The sequence below is a fragment of the Tenrec ecaudatus genome, chromosome 8 (genome assembly GCF_050624435.1).
Source record: "Tenrec ecaudatus isolate mTenEca1 chromosome 8, mTenEca1.hap1, whole genome shotgun sequence".
Taxonomy (NCBI): domain Eukaryota; kingdom Metazoa; phylum Chordata; class Mammalia; order Afrosoricida; family Tenrecidae; genus Tenrec; species Tenrec ecaudatus.
The window spans coordinates 2,708,305-2,723,951 of NC_134537.1; the positions used below are offsets into that span (position 1 = coordinate 2,708,305).

The 15,647-nt window shown below is 38.5% G+C and overlaps 1 non-coding gene across 1 annotated transcript; it reads left to right on the forward strand.

The window, feature by feature from the left end:
- The first annotated feature begins 6,489 nt into the window (after window positions 1–6,489).
- LOC142455879 (small nucleolar RNA SNORA18) lies at window positions 6,490–6,623 on the forward strand. The gene has a single exon (XR_012785991.1). It is a non-coding gene; the product is annotated as a small nucleolar RNA SNORA18 (small nucleolar RNA).
- Window positions 6,624–15,647: the final 9,024 nt, after the last annotated feature.

Below are 15,647 nucleotides of genomic sequence, written 5' to 3' on the forward strand. Positions count from 1 at the left end.
AGGAGAACACTATATTTATGTGAGCAATATATGCGAGAATTGAGATCGTAAAATTAAATGACCACATAGAGCTGTCATTTATATGACGGGCGCCTACATATGGGAAGGCTGGTTTGTTTTGCAGCGTCGGGTTGCGTTAAGTGGTCCACTCGCGGTGACCGTTTTTAATCACGCATTTCTTCACTCTTTCTGCAATATTACACTTGAAGGCACGGCTCTCTGACAGAAGAGCCCACTAAAATAGAAGTGCAGTACATATTGTGTGCAATTGCTTTATGAGAGACATTATGGGTACTAGAATAACATTTCACCATTACCAACTGCTGAGAGAAAAGTCATTAAGATATTTGGCAAGCCACTGCAATGTTTCAACGGAACTATAGTCCAGCCCTAGGAAGTACTTCCATAGAGAGAGGCTGCTGTGTCATCGCGGAAAACAGAACGAGCTCCAAGCCTTCTGTCTTGTCTTACTCGTGGAGGTGGATTTTCAGAGTCGGATGAGGAGGTCCCAGCATCCATCAGGAAGACCCGGAGAACAATCGGAAGTGCTCTTGTGAAAGCGAGAGATTGACACTGATGAGGAGATGAACCTCTTGTGATAAATCTTATCACAAGGTCAATGTGTTAAAACTCACCTTTTTTTTTCTGGAGAACTCGCTTTGTCTGCAGATTGACATATCATTTTTACAGTGTTTTCCCCCATCTATTTATATACAAATGAAAATACATTCGTGGATGGAAAAAAGAGTGGAGAGAGGAATCCGTCTGAAAGCACTTCCTGCAAATAAAGGCGAGTCAAAGCAATGGCTTTCTGTTAGCATGTCACATTTCCTTTCACGGTTAGTGGTGCTTAAAAAGTGCCAACAGCCTCCGCATTTCTGCAAACACACACACAGAACGGGCGCGAGACTGATAGCACGTGTAGTGTAAAGTTTAATGAAGTCCACCGCCGACTCTCTCGTCGACTTCGATTTCATGGGGTCAGAAAGGAATAGCAACATTCACCAAAAAAATCCTTACTGCGGCCCGTGTCTCCGTCGCTGCACTCCGAAGCCACTGTGGGATGATTTAGTCAGAGGTGTATACATAATTAAGAAGACAATATTGAGTCAGCTTATCCTTGACCCTGATCTGCTCCTCTTAATGATTGGCATATTACCCATGTCAGAGCTCCCAGTAACTATTCGTCTAATGAAGTTTCAAAAGAATGGATTTGGGACAACTTTTAATTAATAAGAGCATCATGTACATAAGTCAAATGACACAGAAAGCAGGACACCAATCAGAATTTTAAAAGATTTTTAACTCCATAACCCTGATAAATAAAAGGGGTAGAGTTTCTCACAAAAGGCGTAAGAGGAAAATACAAGATATGCAGTCGGTTCAGTTGAAAAGTCACACCAATAAGTGTGCTGAATTTTTCATGTGTTGGTGCACATGGGAGCGTCCAAAGCATGTACTGGAGATTACTCCTATGCTTGCACCTATTGTGGAAGCCCGTCTCATTGCAGGTTTCTCTTAATTCCCCTGACTTCATCGAACATGACGTCCTGGCCCCGTGATTGGTCTTTCCTGATGACCCTTCCAACGTCAGAGAGCTGAAGGTGCAGCAGCCTTGCCCCTGGAGAGCTCCCTGGCTGTGTTTCCTGTTGGCCTGATTGGCTTGTTCTTCTGGTGGGACACAGGACAGTGACCAGAAGGGATCCAAAAGAGCGTGACTTGAATCAGGTGCACCTGAGTCTTCAAAGTGCCATCTTTGATTTCTAAACACTCCACAGAGATCCTGTTAAAATGATTTCCTGATGCCATATCTTGCTTCCTAAATGTTGCTTCTTTGTTGATCTAAGTAGAATGAACTTGATATCTTCAACATTTTCTTCATTTATAAATTTTTATATCAATTTAGGGTTTTTTTTTCCCTTATTCACATTTGGGTATAATTCAAATTGAAAGCTGGAGTCATTGACCATCAGTGAATTTCATTTCAGCAAGCAAGGTGGCATCAATTGCATGTGGCAGGTTGTGGCTGTCCTGATGTGATATTCTTTTTCAAAGAGTCCTGTATCGTGGATTATTTGTTCATCTTATAGTTTGACTGAAAATAGTTAAGGAGTTTAACCAGTGGTGGGATTCGAATAATTGAACAAATGAAACAAATTGAACAAATGAAGTATAAAAAAGATATACCAAAAGGTATTTTATAATTTTGTATAGTTAATGCTTAAATAAGAATAATAAAAGAGATACACAAAACTACATTATGTAAGAGTTTTGAAATATTAATAAAATGTTAAATGATACCTGACAAAAAGCCAAAACCATCCCTATTAAGATAGTTCCATAAATCTTCTTGTTTGACATCCCCACTCACAACATGTTTCACTTTTATTGGCGCATCATTGGCTCCATGCTTTATTCTTCACCATCGCTTTACTGGAGGAGAGGGATCCCATTTCTTTAGGGGTAGCTCAATTAGACGGTCGTCATTGTATTTGGCAGATTAGAAAGTTAAAGGACCTCTTTCTTCAGAACACACTGTGCTCCTCTCTGAAGAACATCCACTCGCTTCTGCTGGACTTACAGTCATTGTTCCGGCAATATTTTTAGCTCTTTGAACACTTTCAGTGGTTATATAGTTATCTCTGGTACTAGGAGTGCTTCTAGAGAAATAAAATCATAAGTATGGGCTTCTTAAATTGGCTCGCCAGCCTGACTAGTCTTAACACTAGTGATGTTACTTCAACATCCCAAAGCATGGGTAAGTCTGCTACTCTTCCTAATCCATGGTGTGAAATAGCAAAGATAATACCTAAAGTAGCACCACTGATAGATGAGATGCTGGTTAAAGGAGAGGCTCTGAGTGATCATATGTTTGAAATTTTCCAGGAGTTTTGTAAGGATGACAAGTATAGGGAAGCTGGTTGGCTGGTCCTTCTTACAATGGAAAGTGGGATTAAGGAGAGGGATGGTCTCAGAGCCTCAGAAGTGTGCCTCAGGTGCTGACTAACAGATTTGAAAATTTACATCTGTGCTACAAAGGAGAGCCTTCTCTCCTCTAGTAAAAGGGCTGACATTGCTGAGAACCAGGTCCAGAGTCTCATTATATGAGTGGCTGAATTACAACGGCAGCTGAATTACAGATCTAGAGCAGTGTCTGACACCTAAGTGAGGGCATTTATTGGGAAAAGTTGGTACCCTGAAACATGGGACAGGAACATATGGGCTGATGATCCAGAAGAGGACTCCCTGGCAGCCCTTAAGACTTGAAAGACTGCCAGTGTCTCACAACTCTCTCACGAGAGAGTGAGTTGCACTGAGCCATTTGTGCTGCAGTATAATTTAACTGCTCATTTCTTGTGTTATATATCTATCCTATGTAATTTAACTGTTTATTTCTTGTGTTATCCATCTATCTGTGTGAGTATATATATATATAATTATTAGCAATCTGGTTTTGTCTCTCTTGAGAACCCTGTCTAACACACTATCGGGTGGGAAGAATCGGGGAACAACACAGAGCTGAAATGAAGGACAGTGTCTTATCCCAGGGTTGTTTGGCACGTTTTCTCTTCATGTCATATGCTTGTTTGCCGAAAGAGCAAAAGCAAAGGAATAAAAATATAGTATTTCATAAAAAATATAAGGAGTTTTATTAAATTAAATAAATATTACAAGTATAGTTCTACATAATTTGTTATACCTATGAACAGATGATTACTATGGGCACTTAGAAGAATGTTTAAAAAGAGTAAGGAATGGAAATGTGTGATTTCCACACTGGGTGGCTGACCTTAGAGAGAACCCTGATTATGGGTATATTTTAACAAGTGGTTTGCTGGATTCAACTAAAAATTAGGTACTGGTTCCATTGAACCAGTCTGAATTGGCTGAGCCCTGCCACTGGGCACAAACTTGTATTATTTTAAACCACACAATATCCTCTTGCTGGGTTCGAGTGATATAATAACTATTTTATTTTTAAGTAAAGCATTTCTTATTTTAGCTATTCTTTAATATCCCCTCATGACACTGTTTAGTCACTGTAGCAAATAAGAGAATCATCCAGTCACCAAATTTCTGTGCCTAGAAATTGAGATTCTGGAGTGGAATGGGAGAGTTGGAGATTGTTCTTCAGTTCCACGTCTATCTATCTGGGGTGCAGCTTAGATCCAATCACTGTTATTTGCATGTTTTGCCTATGTTTTTTAGAACTTTGATCCTAGAAAGCTGAAGCTAAACTCAAAAGCTTAGTCAGTTTGTAAGAATTCTGAAACACGCACACCATTATGTGATGTGGCATCAGAATTGCCACCATCTAAAAAGATGTAGCTATGCAATATTTTACTTTCTTTGCTAAATATCTGTCCAGTAGTTTTCTCAGAATCATAAATCACACATGGAAGGTTGTATTTAAATGTATAGGTAAATTAATAAATATGTAGCTAAATAAATCAATAATTGGTTAGAATATATGAAGAAATAGTTTGAACTATTAATATCCAACTATAACCTGTATTAAGCATACACATTTACTTATCTTGCCATGAAAAATACTTATAATTATGTGATTATTTTTATATGTGGATATTAAGGTGTTATTTATATTTCATAAGAAAAATATTAGAATAGTGCATGAAAGACTTTTTTGAGGCCCAAGTCACTAATTTTCCCAAATTATTAAATATTTTCAATAGAACAGCAGATACCTTTAAAATGCTGAATAGCAGCCCTTGAAAAAAAAGAAAAAAGATCTTAACAAAATATGGACTGCAGTTTGCAGAGAGCTGTGAAACCTGCCTGGTAGACAGAACCGCTTCATTGTTTCCAAAGTTTTCAAGGCTGTGACCCTGGGGAAAGTTTCATTAAACGCAATGAAGAAAAAAATTAAATCATGAAAGTTGAATAAGTCAAAATATAAAATGTTCAATTAGTATTGGTTGTGGGGTTTGTTTTGTAAATACTTTATCTGCGATCCACACTGGCTTGTCTCTTCCCATCTTTTAAGGGCTGTCTTCCTTCTCACGGCATTGTATGTTGCTTTCACCCGAGAAATCGCTGCAATTAGAGATCTAAAAGGACCCGTTAGAGCATTTAACCACAGTGGTTTCTTTTGGCCTCAAACACACTACAGCCCTCGTGTGCCATGTGCTGGAACCCTCCCAAGAAGGAAGGTGCGGCTCTTTCCGTGCCACAGACCCCAGCAGTAGTCGCTCCCATGCCCCAGTGTAAGCTGATATACTTTTCAAAGTCATCAAGACATCGAGTCCACCTCATGACCTTTCTGCTACGGGCTTTATCATAAAGTGTGGCCCCAGCTGAATCCTGAACAAGATTGAAAGCATATTATGAGTCAAACTCAGAAGGCAAACTCTGTGTTCAAAGAAATGACCTAAAGCTTAGATATGTATGGACATTAATCGTTATTGCTTTAATCAACATCTTGAGAAATCCTTCTTCGTGGTTTCATGAATTTTTCAGCACACAGACTGCATACATTGTTCGGTAGCTATCAGAAAGTAGTGTTATACCAGTCATATTTTATGATAAGTAGCTACATCTATTTCTTTAAACTATAGCGGTAGATGCTGATCTATGAGACTCTAAGGTCATATTTTTAAGAGAATGAGAGCATGCCCTTTAAGTGAGAACTTGCTTTCAAAATTGTACATTTCAAAATGTGTCATCGTTATTTGTTGAAATAGGAGGATAACAAGTACGAGTTATAAAAACTTATTCTGGTCTGTAGCATCTCTTGGGAGATATATTAATCAATTTATGACTATTCCCCAGCTGTTGAATGTGGTGGTGGCCTGTCCCCTCCCATATTTTGGGATGTTACCACATTGACGTGTCTTCCCCACTATGGAAGGGAGGACTGAAATTCTCCGCTTCCAGTGCAGTTATTGCTCAGAAATATGACTTCCACCACCCCAGTCACTCGGGCCCATGCACAACTTTGACTTGACCAGCACGTCATTTACCAGAGCTTCAGAGAGTGTTTGTTTGGTTGGTAAAATTAGAACAAAATAGTCCAGAAAATAAAGGTCTCCAACTAGAAGCGGTACCCAGGTTTTGGTAGAACTGACTGAAAGAAAGAAAGAATATCGCATCCCCACCCTTTGATTCTCTGTGGTGGCTTTACATTCATTGTGATTCTTCATCAGGATAATGTTAGCCTTACTTCTGGAAAATTGGTTTCCATCTTTGTCTCTTCATCCCCTCTGAATAGTCTCTGGTCTACCTAATGTTATTTCCTAAATTTTGGTGTTTGGGTTGACAGCATGGATTCTCACTGTCTGAAGTGTAACTGCCAAGAATTCCTTGCCTCCCAATGAATGAGTAAACTTGAGGTGGGAAAAGAAGAATAAATAATCTTTAAAAGATCAACCAGGTAGAGGTCATGAAAAGGCAAATGAAACATAAAATTTAACTTGGCATGTATTCTACTGAAAAATCAATATTCAATAATGCTTTAGAAAGATAAAAGTGGTTGAGGTCTATCCCGATGGGGCCTCGTCTGTAGACCCAGATCGTTGGAAACGCCTCACAGAGTAACTGTGTGGTTTGCTTTACTCGCAGAACTGCTATTGGTTGGATCTGTGAGGAAGAACCGCAAGACAAACGTGAAAAAAAAAAAAAGAAAGATAAAAGTGGTAAGAAAATGTGTTCAGAAGAGTGTTTCTGAATAATAAATTATTATTTAGTGTGCAGTTGCAAGTACCATAGAGAGTGTAAGTAGAACACTGAGCTAGTCTAACCCCTTCATCCATTCCGAATGTGCACTTGCACGATGTCATTCATTTATGAGTGCTTGAAATATGTAGATGACTCACGAGATAGCTCTTCTTCACCCAGCCAACTCTCAACACCAAAATAGTAATGCAGTCATTCCCAAAGTAGTCAACTATTATCAAATTTATTTACATGCTACCTCTTTTAAATTCACAGCTTATCATAAGACACAATACAAAATCCAACTAAGAATTCAAAAATTAACTCAGAAAGAACATTTCCACTATGAACATTTGAAAAATAGGAAAATATTTAGTAGAATCAAAGGCAATTGAATATGTGCTTCCAAACCCCTCCTGCCCCACCCCCACCAAAAAATCAACCTTCTCAAATGGCAGGCAGATGATCACTAAAGAAAAAAAGAAAAAAAACAGAACTCTGAATGTGAGCTCTTCAAAAGGGCTAAAAGAACATCTAAATTTTGTGAAGCAAAATGTGTTTCTCAAATCTGTTCATTTATTTTGACATTGTTGAAGTGTAGCCTTTGAATCTTCATATTCGGCAAGATGGAACTACTACAGGACTGACATGCTGCCATTGCAAATTCACTGCCGATGGGTCCACTCTGACTCCGAGCGAGGCCTCCCTGTTGGGCCGCCTCTAACTGCCCCTAGGGGGTTCTCAGAGAGTAATTCTTTATGGAGGGAGAAAGCTTCATTTTTCCTTTTTGGATCGGCTGGTGGTCTCAAACTGCTGACCTTGTAGCCAGCTGCCCAGTGCATAACCAGTACTGCAACACGTGGTTTGCTACAAGTCTCTTGAAAATGACAATATTAAAAAAATTATTCACTGTCTAAATAATCTTATACGGGCATCACTTGTAATATCAGATATAACCTTAAATATAGTTTCTTGTGTTTAATGTCAATGTGTATTTTAAATATATATTGTTTTGAGCTATTAGCTGCTGCACATCCCTCCTTTTGGGGCTCATACATGTCTTTATTTTTACCCTGGAAACACTTGATCTTAAAAAAGCACATCGTCCCCTACTCAGCTGTTTTATTAAATGGAAACTTGGTTAAGTGGTGAAGAGCGTTCACTCTCTAGTGAAATTCGAGTATAAGTCTCACCTTCATAAACTGCACAACTCTGGCGAGTTATTTAATGAGTGCCTCAGCTTTCTCATGTACAGATTAGGAGTACTGTAAGGATTTTAATGAGTGTGTGACTTTAAACTCTTATCCAGTCCCAATCAAGGACTTGGGTATAATTTTTTAAGAATAAAAAAAAAAAGTGAAAAATGCGTTGTGAGAAAGAGATCACTGTAAAGATTTTCCTGGAAGGAGTATGAGTCTACACGAAATAGTCTACAGTTCCCCCATGCTTCGCAGAGTCAATGGGATGTGCGTGCCCTGCGACACGTCTCCTGTCAGGAGTTGGCCAACTGCAGCCTGCAAGCCACATGCTGCTCTTTCAGCATACATATCGCTAAAGGATATTATTTAGATAATGGTGATTTTATTGATTTTTTAAAATATGTTCATGGCTCTCAAATAATTTTTAAATTGTTCTGAGGGACAGGATTGGCTCTTCTGCCTCAAAAGTTTGCCAACTGCTCTGGATTTTCCTACATGCATTATCTTACTAAGGTCTTCCTTAACACTGCTACCTTGGCCCCTACTACTCATTGCTAGATTTGATTCCAACTCATACTCACCCTGTATACTAGAGTGAGATAATACTACTTCATTTTTTTCTTTCTTCAATATACTTATGAGATATGCCAGTTTAAAAATTAATATACAGCCAACAGATATATCCAAAGATGATTAATGTCATTGGCTACAAGAGAATTGCAAATAAAAATAAAAATTGGCTACCCTTTTATGCCCTCTAGGATGGCCAAGATTAAAATAAACAAACAAAAACTGAAAATAACAACTGTCAGAAGGTTTAGCGTCCTCATCCATGGCTGGTGGGAATGGGAGCAGGATAGCCATTTTGGAACACGGTCTGTCATTTCCTCAAAACCAGTGGACATGCTACCGTATGACCTAGCAATCCCAATCCTAGGTAAGTGTGTGTATCAATATCTATGTATATATATATCTATAAATGTGTATGCATGTGTGCATGTGTAACATATATGTGCCTGTATGCACATATATTAATGTATATAATAAAGTACATAAGCATCACAATTATGGATACCTAGATAACTAAATTTTTGTATGATTGGGTCTGGGTTTGAAGGATTAGGACCATAGTCTCATGGAATATCTTCGTCAATTGGCAAAATATAGTTCATATAATTAAGTTCTCTATTCTAGTTTGGTGAGTAGTGTCTGGGGTCCTGAGTGTGTATATAAGATACAATTATTGGTCTCTACTCATTGGGAGCAAGAGAAAATGTTCAAAGAAGAAGCGAATCAACACTATAAGTAGTTTAGATGATTCATGAGATGGGCTCTGACAACCACTACTTCCGTTCTCCTCACGACCAAACTGATGCCCCTGGTAGAATGGGGAACAATATGGAATAGAACTTCCAACTCCTAAAAAGGAACAAAACCCAACACAGAAAGCCAGACTTACTGGGCTGGAAGAGACTGAAGGACTCCCCAAGACTGTTCTATTAGACCTTGAACTGGAAATTCTCCTGAATTCATCTTGAAGCTAAGTAACAAATCAACTCAAAAGTAACAGTATCCACCTGTTAAATATTATGCTCTCTTAAAAAAACACATATATTAAACCAAACTGCCAACAATAACTTTAAAATAAAGATAATAATGTAGGGGAGCAAGAAAGTTAGATTAATAAAGACAGAACAACCAGAATGGAAATGATAAAAACAGAACAACCAGGATGGAAATGATGAGAATATTCACACATTATAAATAATAATAACAATATCATTGAACAACTGTTATGGAAATCATTGAATGGGAAACAAAACTGTTCTGTAAATTATCACTCAAAACAAAATAAAATATTATTAAAGACAACAAAACTATATATACAATGCCTAAATTTTTGATTAGGCCTTCCAGAGAAAAATAGAGTCTCTAAGCACATTAAAGAAGGTGTGCATTTAGAATCAAAAGACTTACATTTGGATGGATTCTGCTTCCTGTTAGCCAGGTGATTTGACCAAATCACGTAACCTTTCGAGACTCTGTGTCCTCCTCTATTAAATGAGAACAATTAGTGACTTCTTAGCTGCTTTAAGACCGCAATGTGGTATTCAAAGTGAAAGCATTGAAAAAATGTTCACGTGCTCTGCAGTTGTCAAAAATAATCCTGTAGCAACACGTTAGCTTCTGATTTGTGAATGCCACACATGTATTGCGGTGCCAGTGGACACTGATACAGTGGTGTCATTCAGCAGGTAAGTAACGATGTGATTGACTTGCTGTGACTTATTTGCTCCATTTTTAATTTATAGGAGTCCAAAAGGGAGATTTCAAATATACACAGCCCCATATGCTCTGGAAAATTATATATATATATAATTGTGTGTGTGTGTGTGTGTGTGTGTAATCCTAACAACCAGTAAGAAAGCACAAATAAAGCCAAACAGGTGATATCGAGCAGGTTCTGGCTCCAGTGACCGCCTGTCAGGACAGAGTTGGTTCTTAGGTTCCCAGTGACTGGTGTTTTGGCGGAGGACCTCCAAAAGAGTGAGGTACCTCTGGAAAGACTTAAACCCCTAACCTTTTGGTTTCAGAGAAGGGCATTTATGGTTTCCATCATCCAGGGACAAAGTGCCCTACAAAGAGCCCCCAACTTAAAATCAGAAGTGAATGCAAATATGTATTTGTGGTACTGGGAAGCTGAAAGATGGGAAAGTGACAGCTATGTTCTGTCCCATGTCTGGATATCGACAGTGATGAGGGGACCTGTGCTCAAAGAGACGAATAACCCAAAAGCAATTTCTCATGTTTGATTTAATTTCATTGTGTGAATGGAGATTTACTAAAGTCAAATCCTGATTAGTCAGGAGTTGATTATCTACTTTGTAAATTACCTAGGGATTTTTGTTTCTCTTTCATTCCCTCTGGCTCCCGAGGCCATTTCGTTGGTCATTTCGCTGTTCATCAGCCTCTGCTGAATGGGGCGAGAAACTAAAAAGAAACACACTCTGTGCTGTGTCTTTCCTGTTGGCAGCGCTGACAAAGTCTCGTTCAGCCAGATTTAGAGAATTTGCTTAGATTACATGCTGATGTCTAAGTTTCATTATACTTTTACTTGTCCTTAATATATTTGTTTCTTGACTATTGTTTTGTTTTGTTTTTAGCAAATACCATTCTTTGTTCCTAACTGATGATGTTGTACCTCACTGTAACTCTAACGGGCCAACTGAAATAGACTGGAAACTCTATGACAATATGTTTGCTCAAATGTGAGCTAACAATGATGCTATTAAACACGGGGTTTTTTTGCTCTGAGTTTTATGTTTTAAATTTTGTAACACCAAAATATTATTTATATGTATTATACGCTACATAGATGCATACTTTTTCACAGATTCTATGACTTACTATTTTATTTAATTTTATTAAAAATCTATCCACATAGGAAACTCTACATTTGCTTTATTTTAAATCCATATATGATTTTGTTGTATGAATTCACAGATTTTATTGATCTATTTTCCAATTGATGCACATTTTAATTACTCTTATTTTCTGTTATTGTAAATTTGTTACAGTGATCAGTTTGAACACGACTCATTAATTTACACAACATTTTCTCCGTAGTATCCAAGTCTAGTCTAAGAGGGGAATCTGTGTCATGAGATTAGTCAGCTTTACTATCTCTTATCAAACTAATGTCCAAAGGCACAGTACTGTTGAATATTTCCACTAACGCTACCTTATAATGTGGGATGCCATTCCAACAACCAGGTAAGGGAAACCTTGGGCAGCCAGACTCCTTGCAAGGTAGGTTCCAGCTTCTCCCTTCCCCAAAAAGGTAGGCTTCTGCCGACCCTGCACCCAGCAGATAAGGTCCCAGCATAGCCAGGACCTGGTAAGGAAGGCCCCAGGTGTCCCTGGGACCGGGCAGATGGCAAGCACATGAAGAGCTGAGCAATTACAGGAGAGGTATCACCAGGAAGGGAGTCCCGTGCTCCCGGAAGCCAGGGAAACAAGTTAAAAGCTAAGGACACCAAAGTTCCTTAGAGATCAACAGAGCCTGCCGACTCCTGACTACTCCTTGTCCCCTTTCACCACTGAACACCAGCCCAAGCAGCTTCTGCGCACGCCCTGCTCTCCCCTGCCCAAGCTGATCTCTCTCCCTGTTCAGCCCACCAGCCAAGCCTCTTGCCTCATTGGCCTCCTGGGTCTGCTTGGATACCAGCCTGCTCAGAAACCCTCACTACCCAAGCAGTGGTTTCCTCATTTCTTCCCTCCCCTCCCTTTCATTCCCCTCCCCTCCCCTCCCCTTCCTTTCCCTTCCCTTCCCTTCCCTCATATCCAGCACTCTTCTCCCCCTCTGCTCCCACTCCTTATCGCCACACACACACACACACACACACACACACACAACACACACACACTTTTCCAAAGGATCAGGAATCCCCACCCAAATTGCAATTTTACTTTTTTCACTTTTTTAAATTTATTTTTTTCTCCTGATTTTTGTGTCTTGCTTTATTTTAATTCTGCTTTCCCCCCAATGTCTCTCTCACTTCATCTTCCTATGTAACCCTCACCACTGTGCGGATACACATGCTTCGTAGGCGGACATAAGCACGCCCACAGATCTTAGTACATCCGCCCAAAGCAGAGGTTGTTTTGTTTGTTTGCTTTTCATTTAAACCAGGTTTCTGTCTCTTTTCCCCGAGGGCGCAGTCCACACTGTCATAGGAATAGAACTCCATATCCACCTTACCTGTGAACTTTCCAAGTTTTATGAAATATCTTAAAAGAATTACTATGGGCATTGTTTTAGACTTGGTTTTTGAGGCGCATCAGTGTTATCACATTGTGTCTTCTCAATTGTAAAACTTTAGAATAATTTTTCTCCATCAAGATAGCATTCTGTATTTTTGTACTTTTTAAAAGATGCTTTTCCTTAGTTATTAAAAATGGATATATTCTTCAGAATAATATTGAATTTATATATTAATGATTTCTATATGTTTGCTGACACATTTTCTTGATTTCTTCATGTCTGTAATCATATCTTTGGCTGAGGAAAGACATTTTTCATATCCTCCTTTGTGATTACTATCATTTCTGTATATTTTCTTTACCATCTTCTTGTAATCATCACTGAATATTGCTTTCACCATTGCCTATATTTTACTGTTGAATGGATACATGTGAGTAGGCATATACAGTTACTTATTTCTCACTTAATGGAAATGCCTTTATGACACAGTCTTTGTATGCACTTTAAATTATTTTTTTAATAGGTGCCTTCAAACATGTAAGGGATTATTTTTCTAGTTGTATTTTTAGATTTATCAATGGTGAGTTTTGATTTTTGTTAAATTAAGTTTCGGAACTTGCCATTATATGGTGTGTCAGTCTGGGCAGACTAGAGCAACAAATCCATAGAAACTCATGTGTATAAGAGAGAGCGTTATATAAACAGTAATTATACATTAGGAAAGCATCCCAACCCAATCCAGTGCAAGCCCATAAGTGTGATACTAATCTATAAAGTTCTCTTCAGACTCAAGAAACACATGCAATGAAGGGGAATGCAGGACATCACAGGCCGGTGATCATAAAGTCTTTGGATCCAGTGGCGTTGTAAGCATTTCAGTGCTGGCTTTTACAGCACCCAGAGCTGCATCAGGGTAGATCCATGTGGCTTCTCCTCGGGGATGTTTCACAGGATATCAGCCTTGTCAGTAGAGTCTCCAAGGGAGTCAGTAGTGTGAGAGAAGTGTCTCTTCCACCTCCAATGAGGAGAATACAGGAGTTCCCAGAATCCTCAGGAGAAGGCCATGCCAACACAGAGGCCTCTGAGGCTGTGATCCGATTGGCAGAGTAGACTTATCCCCTCACTCGAAATCCTCTCAAATTGACATCAGATTACGTAACTACCACATATGGTTTATTTTCTTCTTTGATTTTCTAGCCTGGATTATCACAGTGTTGATTTTCTAGGGTTGAGCTCGTATTTATTGCTAACTATATTGTAGGAATATTTTGTTTATATGTTTGTATCCTTTATCAGTAAAATATCTCTATTTTTTCACATATTGTCCTAATTGGGGTGAAGATATGTAAACATGTTTTAATATCTCCTCTATTGATACTGTTGTTCAAAATGGTAGGCATGAAATAATCATGCTTGGCTTCTTTTGTAGTAGCTTTGCCTATCTCCTTGCAGTGAGACGTTAACGGCGCCTACTGTGTTTCTGGCCAGAAACAATAACTATTGCAGGGTTTAAATCCACCACTTGCCTGTCAGTTTGTCATACTGTAGTAGTTTTTGTGTTGCTGCGATTCTGGAAGCTATGTAACTCATATTTCATATGCCACCAAGGTCACCCAAAGTGAACAGGTTTCAGAGCATCTTCCAGGCAAGAAATAAACTGAAAAGAAGGAATAGGCGGTCCACTCGGAGGAATTAGCCACTTGAAACCTTATGGATGGCAGCAGAGCATTTTCAGATACTGAGAACCTCATGCACAGCAGCATGAAATTGCCAAATACAATTCCAGAAAATAAGCTCCACAGGTCAGAAGGAGCTCAAAATATGACCTAGGAAGAGCTACTTTCTCAAAGTTGAGTTGACCATAACAATGAAAATGAAGTAAACCTTAAGGATAAAAGGTGTTGAGATCTTCATTTGCTCATGCAGCATGATTCAAGATGAGAAGAGACATATGTAAATATCTATTAATAATTAGAAATTGGAATGTGTACAATATGAATCTAGGAAACTAGGAAGATGTCAAACATGGCGATGGTGTAGAACACATAATAATCAATATTCAAGGAATTAGTGAGCTAATATGGACTGGTCTTAGCCATTTTGAACCAGAAAAACATATGGTTTATTATGTAGGAATAACACATTCATGAAGAATGGCAACATTTCATCATCAAAAAGAAGATTTCAAGATGTACCTTGAAGTGCAGTGCTGTCTCTGATGAGGTGATATCTATCTGCAGATAAGAAAATGCAATCAATGCAGCTTTTAATCAAATTTATGCAGCAGCCACTAAAGCTAAGATGTAGAAAATGAAAAATATTACCAATTTCAGTCTAAAATTAATCAACATACAACTGTGATCCATTGATAGCAATTGAAGATAGGAATTGAAAAGTTGGAAACAAATAGAGATGAACAGTAGTGGGAAAATATTACCTTGGTGATAGAAATGAAGTGGGAGATAATTTGATGCAATTTTTCAAGACCAATGACTTCTGCATTGTAAATACTTTTTTTCAATAACATAAAATTTTATGTGTGGACTTTGCCAATAGGGTTAAACAGAAATCAAATAACTACATTTGTGGGAAGAGACCATGAGGAACTCAATATCAGCTGCTAAATCAAACTAGGCCAGGTGCCAACTGTAGCACAGACCATCAAGTGCTCATAGCTAAGTGGAGGTTGAAGTTGAAGAAAATTGAAGGAAGTCCACGCAGCCCAAAATACAACTTCAGGATTCCCCAACTGAATTTCGAGAACATCTCAACAACAAATTTGATACATTGAACACTAATGAAGAAGGCCTGATGAACTGTGTGATGACATCAATAGTATCCTACACGAAGAAATAAAAATGTTAATAGAAAGGAAAGAAAGAAATGGCCAAAGTGGATTTCAGAAGAGACTCTGACACTTGCCCTTAATCATAGAGTAGCTAAGGCACATAGAAGAACTGAGTAAGTCAAAGAGCTGAGCAGAAAATTTCACAGGGTAGCTCAAGAATACT